Source organism: Nicotiana tabacum, chromosome 5 (assembly GCF_000715075.1).
Source record: "Nicotiana tabacum cultivar K326 chromosome 5, ASM71507v2, whole genome shotgun sequence".
In the NCBI taxonomy this organism is placed as follows: domain Eukaryota; kingdom Viridiplantae; phylum Streptophyta; class Magnoliopsida; order Solanales; family Solanaceae; genus Nicotiana; species Nicotiana tabacum.
In genome coordinates this window covers 127447092-127462941 of record NC_134084.1, presented here as the reverse complement: position 1 = coordinate 127462941, position 15850 = coordinate 127447092, and positions in this window count along the sequence as shown.

Here is a 15850-nt window from a genome sequence, read left to right as displayed (position 1 = left end):
ATTATTAATGAACTTATCGTCAGCTTTACCAGTTTGACTGAAGTCATAGCTGGTGGATATATTCTGTCTAAAATTAAGAAAAGAGAAAACAACAATCACAAGAGCTGCTTAGTACAGGTTTATTGGCTTTTAAAATCCACAGAAAAGCAATTAAATACTTCAAAATTCCCCTCTTTTTTAGTGGAATAGCTTGCACAAACAAATACTCCACTATTTTTAAAGCAACGTGAAAAATAACAGCAAACTCAGTGTAATCCCACAAGTAAGGTATGTGGAGGGTAGTGTGTGTACATAGACCTTATCCCTACCTTCAAGAAGGCAGAGAAGTTGTTTCTGGAAGACCCTCGGCTTAAAATTGTTTGACCAAAAAGTAGTAGGCCTTTTTGTTAAACTAATTAAATAAGAAGACATAGGGTAAATTCTAGCCAGAGATAATCTATTCTAGATCTGAGATAGAAGATAGGAATAGACAAGCATAACTGAACATAAAATTTGATTACAGTTGCGATTGAGTTCCATAATGTAAGAAAAGGATGATTGCTCCAATGATATCAAATGATAACAAAGAATACATAAAGGAAAAAAGTCACCATTCTTGAACAAGACAGACCTCCATACATTTGATAAAATTGGATTACGGATGATTACCAAGATTCTAAGCTCTATTCTTCTTTTTTGGCGAAGAGCTTGAGAGGAGGGAACATCTTCACCTTCAGAGAGATGTATATGTCTGTGTGTGTTCCCATTTGCCCCTTGTATTATTCTCTCTCATGATATTTATATAAAACACTTTCCTTCCCCAGCGGTCCTTAACCGGAGTACCTAAGTTCTTAGAACATCCTGTAGAATATTCCTTTAAAATGTCTAAGTGTTGAACTAGCCGTTCGGGCCGAACTAAGTGCTCGACCTCGACCATAGCTGAATCATTCGCCAGTATATTTCTTCCTATACATGGCTTCGGCTCGGTTGACTCTTGGTCGTTCTTCCTTAAGTAGAATTCTTTTGAACAAATTTTGACCTATACAGTTAGTCCCTTGCCCGTCAGGGTTGCTTTTGGGCGAGCTCGGTTGGACGGACTTCGCCAGTTGCACTTTTGAGAAATCTGAGCACATTGGCCGAGGAGTGACCCCCCTTTTTAGCGAGGTGAGGTAGCGACGTGACGCTTCAAGAGCCGCACTTGACCGTTACTACATTTTGAAATGACATTGTTTCATCATGCATCATTATGGCGCATGTTCCCCATGCGTTACATCGTTTCCCTCGCTTCTTCCGTTTTGAAATTAATGAGGCGGCCTTTGGGATTTCTGAATTGGAGTGCCCATATTCTTATAAATAGGGATAGGCACTCCTCATTTGAATTGTTGCATTTTCAAAGCCTTTGAAGCCTGAGTTCTTTTCTTCTTCGAGTTCCCAACTTCTGTGTTTTCTTTCTCCCTTCAGTATCTTCTGCTACTGTTATTTCCTTTATCTTTGTATTTCCTCTTCACATACCATCAGAAAAATGGCCAGTGTTTCCTCTGATCCTGTGATGTTGGTTGTGGATGCACCCCCTCATAAGGAAGGAGCAGCCATGGTGGAAGATGAAAACTTCCCCACCGTGGATGAGATAATCCCATGTTCCGGGAAGGCTAGGTCGGACTTCAAGAACCTACCCGAGGACGAACCTGAACCTGTTATTTCTGCGATGGATGCGGCAGCGATTGCTGCATTTAGGGTTAAGTGGCGAATCCCGGCCCATGTGGAAATCGTTCCCGCTGGTAGTGATGTAGTGCAAATACATCGCCCAGGGTACTGTGCATTTTACGCGTACCCGTTCATCGTCGGCTACACACTTTCCCTTCATGTGCCCGACTCAGCTTTCTCCGTACATATACAAGCTTTTCCTCATGCTTATCAAATACGCGGAGCTATCCAACCATGGTATTTCTCTCTGCCATCTGCTTCACCTCTTCGCCCAAGTTTTTATAGGGGCACGATGATTCATATGCGCCACCGCGGGACCAAGGGGTTGGTGGTGAATATGGACGATAAAACTAATCGTCGTTTTTGATAAAAAAAACTCCTACGTGAAGACAGAGCACGTGATATCGAACCCCAGCGGATTTCCCGAGGAGTGGAACTTTGCTCGTAAGTGTTTTTCTCCTAAATGACTTCGTTATTTATTCTGGGTAAACTGATCGTTCTCCTTTTATTCTTGCAGTAGAGCAGAATCCTCCTCTACCAGTCGTTGACATTCGTGACTGGGTGAGTTAGGTTTTTCCTCATGCTGTGGGGATTCGTGAGTGGTCGCACTTCAATGAGAGGTTTGGGCGTAGACCTGCGGCCGGTGAGTCACCTTTGGCTTAAATTGTTGACTTTTATACTGTATTTCTATCCTCTTATTTTTCTGTGTTTATAGGTCGGAGGGCATCAAGGAGGGAGAGGGCTCCTATGCATGCCTTTTGCCAGTTGGGTATCTCGGCCGAGCCCGTACTCGTTGTGGCTGCAAGTGAGCCTGCTCAAGCCGCTGCTATTTCGCATATTACGGCTTCGCGCAGACTTGGACATCCAGATGCTGCTCCCCTAGCGGGGGTTCTGGCTCCCACAGTTCATTCAGTGGTCGGGTCATCGGAGGGCGAAGACAAAGAGGCTCCATTAAATAGGCAGAGGATGGTGGTTGATGGGGTGATCGGGACCGAGGAGCCTTCGAGGGGTGAACCCGTGTTGGCGATGTCTGAACTGGACAGTGGTACTAGTTTGGGCATGGAAACTGTGCCTCATTCTATCGTAGAGGTGGCTCCCTTGGAAAAGGGCAAAGTTCGGAGGCCGCTGCGATCATTCTGAGTGGTCCATCGACTTCGCAATAGGCCCGTGCTCCCTCTTCGGCCAGCGAGAGGGCAAAGGGCGTGGTTATAGATGACTATGAATCTGGTTCAGATATTGACCCCGAGGACATAAGCTTGTTTGAGGCGGGGTTCACTCGGGTGGAGGTAGGAATAGACTGTTCCTCCCACGCGATTGAGATTTCTCCGAATTGCGATTTGTTGGAGGACATGGTGAGCCGGGTGCCCCAATTTTCCCTTCTTTGTTCTGCTACTGTAAACATGGCCCTTCAGGAGATCAGCGATGCTGGCCTGTCACGGGGCGTAGCCGGAATGGCTTTGAGGGTGAGTTCTTTATCGCGTTCTTCGTTTTACATCTTCTACTCTTGCTGACTTTTTCTTTCTAATCTCTTTTCTTTCTTCAGACTTTCATCTTGGAGACTGAGAGTATCCACTGCGAGGAGAGTCGGGCTTCCGTTTTTTAGAAAATAGTTTCGAAGTACTGTCGATACCGTAACGAGTGCCGGGAGATGTATGCACGACTTAGGATGGGCGGTAATCTTCAATCTCTTAGGGAGGAGTTGGAGCGGAAGAACGAGGATCTAATATGGTCCATTGGCAGATGCAGCGAACTCGAGGGGCTGCTTAGGGCTAAAGAAGAAGAGCTCGAGGTGGGAAAAGAGGTTACAGCTGAGTGTGTTGATCTTCAGGCGAAGATGGTGGCCTTGCGGGCGGAGCTTGAGCAGAGTGCCACTAGAGTCGCCGGTCTGAGTGTTGAGTTGGGGAGAAGGTGACCGAGTTGGAAAGGAAGGCGACCGAGCTAGAGAGGGCTGAGGGAGCTCGAGTAGCGGCCTTGGCAAGGGCTGCGACACTGGAAGATTCTATCCACGTTCTTAGGTCTGAACGAGCAACTGAGATGGAAATGACCACTCTGAGGGAGGCGCGCCTTGACGAGCGAATTGGTGGGCTTGAGAGACATGTCTTAAGCCTGGGTGATCAAATTGCTGCTCTCGAGGCTGAGAAGGCGCGATTGTTGGTTTTGACTCCTGCTCCTGCGTCCGCCTCTGTTGACGTTCCTCGCCATTTGTACGATATGTGGATCCACGCTGATGCTCAGCGGGATATATATAAGGGCTTGTTGGCAGCGGGGAATGTTCCTGAAGCCGCTTTCGAAGAAGTTCGTGTTAAAATGCATGAGGCTCGGCTTGCCTGCGGCTATAACCCCGCGACACCGGAGGCTGGTGGAGACGATGAGGCCGAGGATGGGCTTACCTTTGATGATGAACATTCTAATGGAGAGGGTGACGGTTGAGGTGAAGCCGCTGAACCAAGCAGGGAGGGAGATGACGGCGTGGATGGGAATAATGCTGAGTGAAGCTTTTGTACTTAATTTTTTCAGTACTTAGTTAGTTGGGTGGGGGCCCCTTTTTGGCCCTTTGTAAGACGCTATTTTTCCTTTGAATGGAACAGTTGATTTGTCCTTGAGTGTACGTCTTTGGCGTTTCCTTCTCTTTTCTTTTCGAATTTCTTGAATCTTAAGTTCCTGACTTTCGGTAGTTAATTCGAGCGGGGTCGAATTTGACCTGCTAATTCGAGCGGGGTCGAATTTGACTTGTTAATTTGAGCGGGGTTGAATTTGTCTTGTTAATTCAAGCGAGGTCGAATTTGACTTGTTAATTCGAGCGAGGTCGAATTTGACTTGTTAATTCGAGCGAGGTCGAATTTGACTTGCTAATTCGAGCGAGGTTGGATTTGACTTGTTGATTCGAGCGAAGTCGAATTTGACTTGTTGATTCGAGCAAGGTCGAATTTGACTTGCTAATTCGAGCAAGGTCGAATTTTACTTGTTGATTCGAGCGAGGCCGAATGTACATTTCCTGTATTGGCACGATGTGTAAACTTGGAGTTACGTAAGAATTCCATATGCTTCTTCGCTTATTCATTCATTGGAGGACACTACATGTTGTTGTACAATTCATACATACACTCGAGGAGTTCCAGTCTATCTAGTCCATTCATTGCTCGGCTTGGAGAGGTAGTTGATAGACCGGGCGATGAATGTCTCGCTCAAGCTTCTGGACGTCTTAATGTATGTACGATATCAAATTTTAGCTAGTTGTGTTTGTCGCATAGCTGCTTTGGCGAGGGCGTGGGTGAGTTTCAGGCACTTGTAGCTAAAAGGAAGGGCAACAACAAGCATATTATGGTATCAAAAAGCCGACACAAAAGCAACAACAAGTAATTACAGAAGGCAAGGGATACAAGAATATGCAAATAATACTAAATCATGTGCTAAAGCTACTGTTACAGATAAGGACAACACTCGTCTATATGTCCTAACCCTCTACCTTAATTTTTAACCTCCACGCTTTCCTATCCGTGGTCATTGTGAGCAAGTGATTTTTGCCCTATATGAATTGCTCCTATAAAATTCAAGAAAATAAATTTTTCCAATTATTTGCAATTTTATAGATTTTTCGTAGAATTTTTAATTTTTTGCATTTCTGTGCATGTTTTAACTTCCTTAAAATCATGAAAACGCCAAAAATACCATGCATTGTATTTAGGTTTTTTCGTTTACATTTTTAAGGATAATTAGTTAATTATTTGCTTTATTAAAAAAGAAAATCACAAAATGGCCCAATTGTTGCCTTTTTGGCTGTTAATTCCAGAATAATAGTTTTTCTCTTTGAATTTAGGTTTAAATAATTTTTATATTTGTTGTAAATAGATAATTAGCTTAATTTTCCCAACTAGATTAATTTAAGATTTCAGTTAATCAAAAAGAGGGAAGAGAAAACAAAGAAAAAGAAAGAATTGAAAAGGGGTTCATTTGGTTTTTGGATTGGGCCAGGTTTAGAATTGGCCCAAAAATTCTCGCCCAGCCCACCCTCATGCTCGGTCCAAGCCTTCAGTCTGCAAGACCACTGAAACAACGTAGTATGAGGGCAGTACTATGTCGTTTTGAATTCAAAAGTCGAAATTAATCCCGACCCCTCGATGTTCTCCCATCCAACGGCCCTGAAGGTTTTTCCCATTTCGTTTAAAAGTGTCCAAACGTCCTAAAAATAACCTAGGACCCCTGTTCTATCTTCTCTTTTACCCTCATCTCTCACCACCGTCCGCCGCCCACTGAAAATTGCCAGCGGCGGCGGTTGATCTCCAAACCCCCTCAAATCTCGACCATATAACCGTTGTTGCCCCTCCATTCCAAATACACCCTTGTTTCCTCCCCCAAACCACTCGTCCTCTCTAAATCAGAGATCTAAGATAGCAGTAAAATCCTCTTCGCCCTTTTTTTTTGATTTCTGCCGAATCTAGCCTCTTTTTGGTGTTGAACATGTGTGAATCGACCAGCTTCGAGTGAAAAGCCAATTGAATGAGGGTTCATTTTGTGCATGGTGGTCGAGTTTGGTTAACAATCTCCGATGGGCCATTATTTCTGTTTCTTCTTCGTTCTTGACTCATGATGGGGACTGTGACAAAGAGCACAAGCCATTGAAGAAATTCCGGCTAGTGCTCAATGTTACAGTTCACACCATGAGGTTGAGGTTCTTCATGCCGGATGCCATCACCTTTGAGCCATCGATCTAGCCGGTATACTTCTATTCCTCTTCATCTCAGTTGGGTTTAGAAAACATAGGTTTTTCAGTCGATTAATTTGGTAATAATAGGTTAAGAAGCACAGTTAATCTCTTTGTTAGCACTTATTAATTTTCTTCTTTCCTTTTATTTCTTCTCTTTTATTCTGCTTCGTTAGAAGATCTTTTGTTAGTAGGATACAGAATTGGGTTAGTTTGGACTTTCTTGTGAATTCATTTGGTTAGACTTGAACTTGGGCTTGCTAGTGCAAGAAGCCCAAAGTACTTGTTGAAGTTCGTTGGTGCAGAAGCCCAAAGATATTTGGGCATATTGGTTAAAATGTATGGTGGGTTGAAGTAATTATTAAGCCTTCTGAGGGGTAGTTAAGGGAATTAGATAGGAGGAATCTTGGCTAACTGCCTAGGAAGCTTTCGGGAAGGTGGAAATTGGGCAGTTCAGCAAACATGTTTAAATTTCAGGGTTGGAAATGAACAAAAGGGAATTAAAGAGGGGAGGGTATTGAATGAATAAAAATTAAGTTTGGTGCCCTAAAAATATGACTATAAAAGGGTTCACTTCCTTCATTTTCAGGGGGGATCAGAATACCTAAAACTAGCAAACGGCTGAAATACACATACACTGTTAGAGTTTTAGATTCAGAAAGAAAAAGAATCTCCAAATATTGTTTCATTGTAGCTGGTTTTGATCTTTCTTGGTTTTTAAAAGCTTGAGTACACTATTGTTCTTTTTCTGGGTTCAAAATATGAAAAGCTGATTGATAGTTGATGTTTGTTGTTGTTTTAAAGATATGTTGATATTACTATTTCTTGCTAAAGTTCTGTGGCAGTTTTTGGTTTATATCCAGGTACCTCTTAGATCTTAAATGGTCTGAGATTGCAAGCTTGAAGCATGTAGTTCAAATGTGAAAACCTATTGATACAATACATGTTGCCATTTGAGTTTTATCCCTATTGTTCTTTAAGTTCATTCATGTTTTCTGTAATAAATTAGCTTTCTTATATATATTCTCGTCTGCTCATTCATGCTACTATTATTGCGCCACATGTGTAAGTCTTGGATTAAGATCATAGCTCATTATGTTGGGTTGTGAGTTGATTGAAATTTTCTCATTGAGTGTATAGAATACTCAAATCATCTACAGTAGAGATCCAAGTCGGCTGATAACTATCTGTGTTAGGATTTGTATAAATATGTTTAAGTCAACACTAATTTTCAGTTCAGGGTGGTCATGCTATAATTCTGTTGTAAAACTAACCAATTTCATCTTCTTTGGTTTGGTTTAAATATGTTTTAATTGGTTTGCTTTTTCTGACTTAAATGGCTAGGAACACGCTGCCTCAGTTTGATAGAAGCAAATACTAGATTTATAAACTCATTTCGATGTTGGTTGGTATTCATAGATGCCATTTAATTCACTTCCTATGTAGCCTAAGCTTCAAGAACCATTGTTCCTTATTTAAGTGTGTCCCATTCTAATTGATCACTTACTTAATCGCAAGTTTGTCTTGATATTTCCTCCAGGCATTTTAAGATCTTTATTCTGCCATTTTCCTACTCTTTCTTGTAATAGTATAAAATCCATGATGCCTTGTGTGAAAATTGTTAAGGGATCAATAAAATGATGCTAATGCTCATATCACTTGACAAGGAAAGGACTGGGAGGCCTATGCATTGTTTGAAACGTTCCCAGCACATGTTCTCCCTTTTAGAACTTTCTTTGGGAATAAGCTAAGGCCCAATAAATGATCTAGGGCCCAGCCATGTGTTTCAGGTTTTTACTAATATAGCTGCCCCATTAATTTTATATCAATGCTAGATACGGATATCATAAGTCCATCTCAATTAAGTTCGGTTCTTTAAAAAAAAAATTGAGGTGTGTCATATCAAACAAGACCTATAATTTATAGACTAGATCAAGAAATCACACTTGAAGAAAGTGAATTGAGGTGTGCTATCCATAATTAAATCACCTATGGCCCTCATTGATCTTATAACTTAGATATTAACAAAATGAAGTTTGTAGTTTGCTTTAGGCGCGTTAATTATATAATTATCTTGGCTATTACTAAAATTCGGGTGTATATTTCATGTGACCCGGTTCTAATTTTCAACAAGGTTAAATAGAACGTGTCGTGAATCACGGGTGCATTTCATGTAGCGTGACTTGCGATATGTTTTAAATAGCCTTGAAATAATTCCTTAAATTAATAAAAGCTGTTTTAAAGTTAAAAATGCACATAGGTTTAAAAATATTTTAAAATCAGATAATTAGGCCAATAATAATAGTTGAGCGACCATGCTAAAACCACGGAACCCGGGAATGCCTAACACCTTCTCCCGGGTTAACAGAATTCCTTACCCGAATTTCTGTGTTCGCGAACTGTAAAACAGAGTCAATCATTCCTCGATTCGGGATTTCATCCGGTGACTTGGGATACTATAAATCATCCCAAGTGGCGACTCTGAATTTTTAAATAAAAATAATCCGGTTTCGATTGTCACTTAAATTGAAAAAACTCACTTATATACCCTTCCGGGTGTAGGAAAAAAGAGGTGTGACAGTCATGTCCTCGATAAAATGTGGAAAATGTTACAGAAAAAATATTTTATATTTTCGGCACAAATCTCTTTCTATATATCCCCTCGAGCACTCAGCAGAAGAAGAGGAATCAAATCATACAAACTCAAATCCAATCCTTCGCTCCCACAGTCAGTTCTTGGGTTTGATCTCCGAAACGCGCTAACGAAACATTTTTTCACAACGGTACCAAAAATAGTCTAAGATGAAAACAAAATGGTGAAATGGTGTTAAAAACGATCGAACTACAGTCAAAATTTTCACTTCATTGAATAAAAATCACGTTCAGAAATTAACCTTTATTTAATATATGCATAATTAATTATTTACTCTTGGGCAGCCTTTCCACCAGCACTGCAAACTACTTATTATATATGATGCTTTTATTCTATTATTTATGTGCCCATCTTACTGATTTGCGAATCTTCATGCTTCTTTTAAATTTTTTAGTTCTAGATTTGCATGTATTTCCTAATTTTTTAAAGGTCATCAAGTTCGTTAAGTACAATCACCAATCAGAGGGGAGCCATGATTTGAATTTTGTAGGTTATGGAATTTAAAACAATAATTTTAAGTGCTAATGAGTCTAAATTTAATATGTATACATACTTAACGAGTTACTTCATATAAATATATTATTCAAAAAAACTATTGAATTCAGCCGAATTAGTATCACAGCTTCTGCCTCGATGTCACCAACAATAGAAAATAATGTGCATCCGTTACTATATATATTCAATCTGTGGTTAATTAATTAGTATAGTCCATATACACTGAACTTTCCAACAGATAGGAGCCATATGCTTCAAAATTATAAGATGATGGTAGCACTGCTTGGCCATATGCTGCAAATTCTATGATAATGATAATGTTGATAAACTAAACATCTATCTTTTATAATCATTGGATAATGATCTGAAATCATATCCGTCCTTCTAAAAGCACTGACATAATATATCTCCTGGGGCGAAATCAGAATTTGAAAAAGTATGAGTTCTGATCTTATCACCGATTTCTAACTCGGTTTAGTTATTTTTATTTATTTAATAAACTTTCTAATACAAATACAAGATTTAAGCAAAAGTAATTGAATTCGTCTGAACCTGTAGCTACTACACGTCCTCCGTGCCTGCATCTAAGCATTTCCAGTAAGCAAGTTAGACTATCCACTTATACTACCGCCTCGCCGTAGTACACGTCCCGGTTGGCGACCGGACGCGCGCCACCACCGTCCTTTGAAAACACTATGTCCATAGTAAATGGAATTAACAATTTGAAAGTAAACCTCTTGTAACTACAAAGTAACCGTCTATTATAAGTGGATTATTAACTTGAAAAATTAAGTATGTCACTTGCTAAAACATTTTAAGTGATCTGTTTTACAATATCAATATATATAAGTTAAATTCGTTGTGTATTGTTATATGTCGTTATTTATGAACGCTTTTCTCCTATGTCGTCATTGTGACGATCCGATAGGGTGTTTTGACTACCAGCCTTAATTTTAGTGTTTCGAGACCTTCCATAGCTTCACTTACGTTTATTGATTTGAGTGTGTGGTCCGTGTCGTTTTCCGGAAAGCTTTTACGTAAAATTTTGAAGAAAATGTGATTTTTGACTTAAAATGAGCTAGAGTTGACAACGGTCAACATTCTTGGTAAACGACCTTAGATCGGTATTTTGAAGATTCTGGTAAGTTCGTATGATATCTTTTTGTACGCATGTTTGGTTGATATCCGGGGTTACCCGAGCGCATTATGTGAAAGATTGTGAAAAGTTGAGTTTTAGTTGAAATTTAGAGTTTTGGTGATCGATTATTGTTATTTGATGTTATTTTGATTATTTGAGGTAGCGAGCAAGTTTGTAGGATGTTATTATACTTGTGTGCATGTTCGGTTTGGAATCTGAGGGGCACGGGTAAGTTTTAGATGGGTTACGAATAGGTGTCAACTGCTGGTGCTCAATAATTGCTGGTGCAAGCCTGTAGATCTCGCATTTGTGAGGTCTGGCTCGTATTTGCGAGCATCCTTGCGGTCAAAAGATCGCATTTGCGAAAGGCACTGGGACCGGGAAACTTCGCATTTGCGAATAAGGAACAACATTTGCGAAGGCTGGAAAATCGCAAATGCGGCTGGAGTCTCGCATTTGCGACTCTGAAAACTTTAGGTGCAGCTTCGCAAAAGTGAAGCTTAGTTCACATTTGCAGAGGGAGGGACCTTCGCAAATGCAGAGGTTTTGTCACATTTGCGACTTTTGTGTATCTGATGCACTAATCGCATTTACGTTGAGTGTGTCGCATTTGCGGACATCACATTTGTGAGTAAGTGTTCACAAATGCGACGTCTGCAACTGGGTAAAAGAGGGGAAAGTCAGGACTTAACTCATTTTACACCATTCTTCAACCCCAAACACTCTAGAGGTGATTTTTGAAGAAAATTTTCTTCTCGAATCCATTGATAAGCAACTTTAACTAGTTTTCAATCAATTTCAATTGCTTTTCCATGAATTTTAACATCAAATCTATGAATTTCCATGGTAGAAATAAGGGGTTTGGGTAGAATTTAGGGATTTTGTGAAATTGAGATTTAGACCTCGAATTGAGGTCGAATTTAGAAACAAATCACATCCAGACTCGGGGGTGAATGGTTAATCGAAAATTGGTTCGAATCTCGAATTTTGACCAAGCGAACCCGGGGTTGACTTTTGTTAACCTTTTCAATTTAGCTAAAGATTTAACCTTTTTTATTCGTGGGTAGTTTCTAAAGCTTATTTTAAATTGTTTGATCGATAATTGGTTAGATTCAGTTGGTTTGGAGGCTTGTTCAAAAGGCAAAGTCGTGATTGATTATCAATTTTATTGCGGAATGAGGTAAGTGTCGTGGTTAACTTTGACTTGAGGAAATTAGAACTTGTTTGGTCTATTTGTTATGTGAACTATGTGTGAGGACGTCACATATGCAAGGTGAAGCGTGTATGTATGTTGTCATGAGTTAAAGTATGCGGGTAAAAATTATCTTATTTGTACTATGTTATTTCATTTACTATGCTTTCCATGCCTTTGCTAGATTGATTATTCTTTAATTGCTTGCTTTCGTGTTTATTACTCATGTTGAGGTTGTTGTAATGTTGAAAGTTGAAGTTGTTTATTCTAGCACCATGATCGAAGTTGAAATTTGCTTCCCACCTTGCTTGATATTTGGGTTATTATTGTTGCTTGGTGAGGAAGAGTGAAAAGCACGAAGGGTGTTGTCGTGTCTTATTTATATATTGTTATTATTGATTGAGTGAATATGAGGATCAAAGCACGAAGGGTGCGTGCACTTGATTGCTCTATTATCTTTATCATGTGAGGACAAGAGAGTAAAAGCACGAAGGGTGATGTCGTGCACATGCTTTTTTATATTATATGGTGAGGATGAGAGTAAAAGCACGAAGTGTAATACCGTGCAATTGCATTTTTATTATATGGTGAGGATGAGAGTAAAAACACGAAGGATGATGCTGTGCAATTTGATAATTTCATTGCTTTTACTTGATACTTGGATTGTGAATTTAACCTGGCGGTTTTGTTGCTTATTTCGGAAAGAGACATACTTGGTGATTCTGTACTTATTGTTTCGGTTGTTGCCCATTTTATATGGCCCCACCCCGTTATTTCTTTTAATGCTTTACTTATTATTTCTGTTTCTTTATATATATAGTTGCATAGGTTTTTAGTAGGTATCTTGTCTTAGCCTCATCACTTTCTCGTCGGGGTTAGGCTCGATACTTACTCAGTACATTGAGTGGGTTATACGCATACTACACTTCTACACTTTTTGTGCAGATTCTGACATTGGTACCAGCGAAGTTCTGAGAGGCACTTAGAGGATACCAGTCAGTGATTCGAGGTAGAGCTGTACTCTGTTCGCAAGCCCTAGAGTCACTTTTCTATTTCTACTGTACTGTTTTCATTTTATTTCGGAGAGTAATGTATTTTCCTTGAAAACCTTGTATTTAGCTGGATTTAGACGCTCATGTACTTGTGACATCAAATCTTGAGGTGGTTTATAGTATGCTATTGACCATCTATCAGATATTTATTGCTTTTTCTTTATTTTGTATTATCTGTTGTATTGGCTTGTCTGGCATTCGATGGTAAGCGACATCACGACCTCGCGGTTGAAATTTCGTGTCGTGAGAAGTTCAAGTCCTTTCCTCTTTCTATTTTATTGTTTATAGAAAGAGAAAAGAAGCGTTTCACTTTGTGGAGAAGTTAGAACTGAAGAAAATTTGATCCTTAACAAGCTAGATTAAAGTACGCAGCTGAGATAGTGGACACTGAAGCTTTTAGAATTATCCCTTCCAAAGTTCGTGCAAATCAATTTGGATTTTATCTAATATTAAAATTGTCAAAAGTGACAAAGAAAATTAACTTTCGAGTTGATTGAAAAAGAAATTTTTTTAAAAAAAAACGTAGAATGGCATACGCCTTTACCTTCTTCTTATCATTAACTATATTACTTCGATTTAGATTTTTTTTTTCTTCCCTTAGAACAAAATGATACTCCCATTGTAATTTTAAATGGCACGGTATGATTACACAAAGGTTAAGAAAGAGAAAAAGGGGTCTGAAATTTGTGGTTAATATGTCATGGTTTTATATTTCTGTGGCTAGAGAAATTTAAAGTTAAATTATTTTTAAATATAAAATATAAACATTTCTTAAAGTAACTTTTTGTTTAAGACTTTTATATAAATTATTAAATATAGACATATGAAGTACTGAAAAGAGTGAGCTTCATATCCTCGCCGTACATTTTAAGCCTTTCTTACTTTATTAAAAGTTCCATTAGATGTATGGATAAAGTCATTTGTTTGAAGCATATATATACTTCTTTATGAGCCTCAATGCCCTGCACCAGGCATGCAATATATATATATTCAGTGTTTAAATAAAGAATTTAAATTATATAGACTAAAAGTTCAAAGAAGTTAATTTTACATCGTTAGTGTCATTTATGTTACGTACCATAGGTTACTTATTGCTTATTCCGAGATTAAATAAAGAATTTAAGTTATATAAACTGAAAGTGCAAAGAACTTAATTTTACATCGTTAGTATCATTTTGCGTATGTTACCATAGGTATCGTTTATGCTAAGTTGCCAAAATTTACATATATCACCCATGCATAGAACATAAATTCTTAAATAAAACCTAAAACAACTTAAATATAACATTATCAACGTATTTGGATAATAACAAGACCATACCTTGTGTATATGCAGCTACAAATTCTCGATGCTAATCTATGCTGTAGTTCCTAAACTTTACTACCACTAAATAACAGTACACTTGCCCATATCTTAGACGTAGCATGAGATCATATCATATCATATCATATCATATCATATCATATCATATCATATCATATCGTATCATATCATATCATATCATATCATATCGTATCGTATCGCATCATCCTTTTATAGTTTGAATATTGGTCGAGGGAGAAGTTGGATCTTGGCTACTACCCCAAGACTCCCTTGGAATGCTATGGTGGTTATTTATATCAGCCTGCAAATCCTCATCCATTTCTTTTCCAAATAACTTCTCCTTTCTTTCTGCCTCCTCAACAGAACGTGTCCTAGATCCGCCTCTAACTACATTGGCACCCGACTTGGTGGCCACCATTATGGCCATCTTCCTATTTATAGAAATTACCGGGTCTATTGCCAAAAATAGAAAAAGCGTAGACAGTAATATGATTTTCGTAGCCATTTAGTCCAGAATATTTGCTTCATCAAATGCTGTACGTTGGCGATTTATTAAGGGTACGCAATTATATTTATAGGAGGAATTTGCTGGTAAGGAAGGCTAGATAAATATCAAGGCGTGGGAGCTTTAGAAATATCTGAATGTGGGCTTTCCACCTGTGATTGCTAGATCCAGTGCTCCATTTTTGGGTTACCCATAGATATATTTTATATTAAAAATTGCAAGATTATGAATCCTGTTAGCAAATAGTACAAAGACACCTCGCATTGATAATGAAAACCCACTTTGCAATTTATCATCAATGAAGTTGTTGAAAGATACTTGGTATGATGAAGTTTCCAGAATATATATTTAGCTAATCGAAACAATAAAAAGTGCTTTCCTATTATTAGAGGCAGACTCAGAATTTAAATTTAACGAGTTTAATTTTTAAATTTTGTAGCATTGCACTTATTGTATTGTTAAAATTATGAGTTCAAATTCAATACTTGTTGAAATTTTAGTTCGTCCGTTTCGAAAAGATTGTTTTAGTTTGACTTGACACAAACTTTAATAAAGAAGAAAAGACTTTTGAGATACGTAGTCTTAAATAAGCCATAGCATTTGTGTAGCTGCAAAAATTTTGAAACTTGTGGTTTGAAACTTGTCATATCACTTATGTAGCTATAAATGCTTCTTATTGAGGAAATATTGATAAGTGTCAATCTTTTTGATATGGACTAGTAAGGAAATAATGTTAATCTTTTTGAAACAAAGGTATATTTTTACATATAAATTCAAACTCCAACTCCATATCGAAAGTAAGTAAGTTTTTAGTTGAATCCATAGTTGAAAGACTGTATTATTATACGCATTAGTTGAGGTACACCCTATAGTAAAGATTTCAAATGAAAATTGGTGTCAACTTAAGGGAACGTTTATCTATTTGACCAACTTAAATCCAAACTTAATTATGTTCACTCTTTTTTAGTGCATTTATATGAACTATATAAGGTCTATATATGCTTCCAGGACTGGCAGAGGATGGAACCTTCTAGAGGGAAAAGAGAGAAAAATCTAGAAAGAGAAAGTGGGAATTTTGTTTACTGTGGCATAATAAAGAGGAGGCA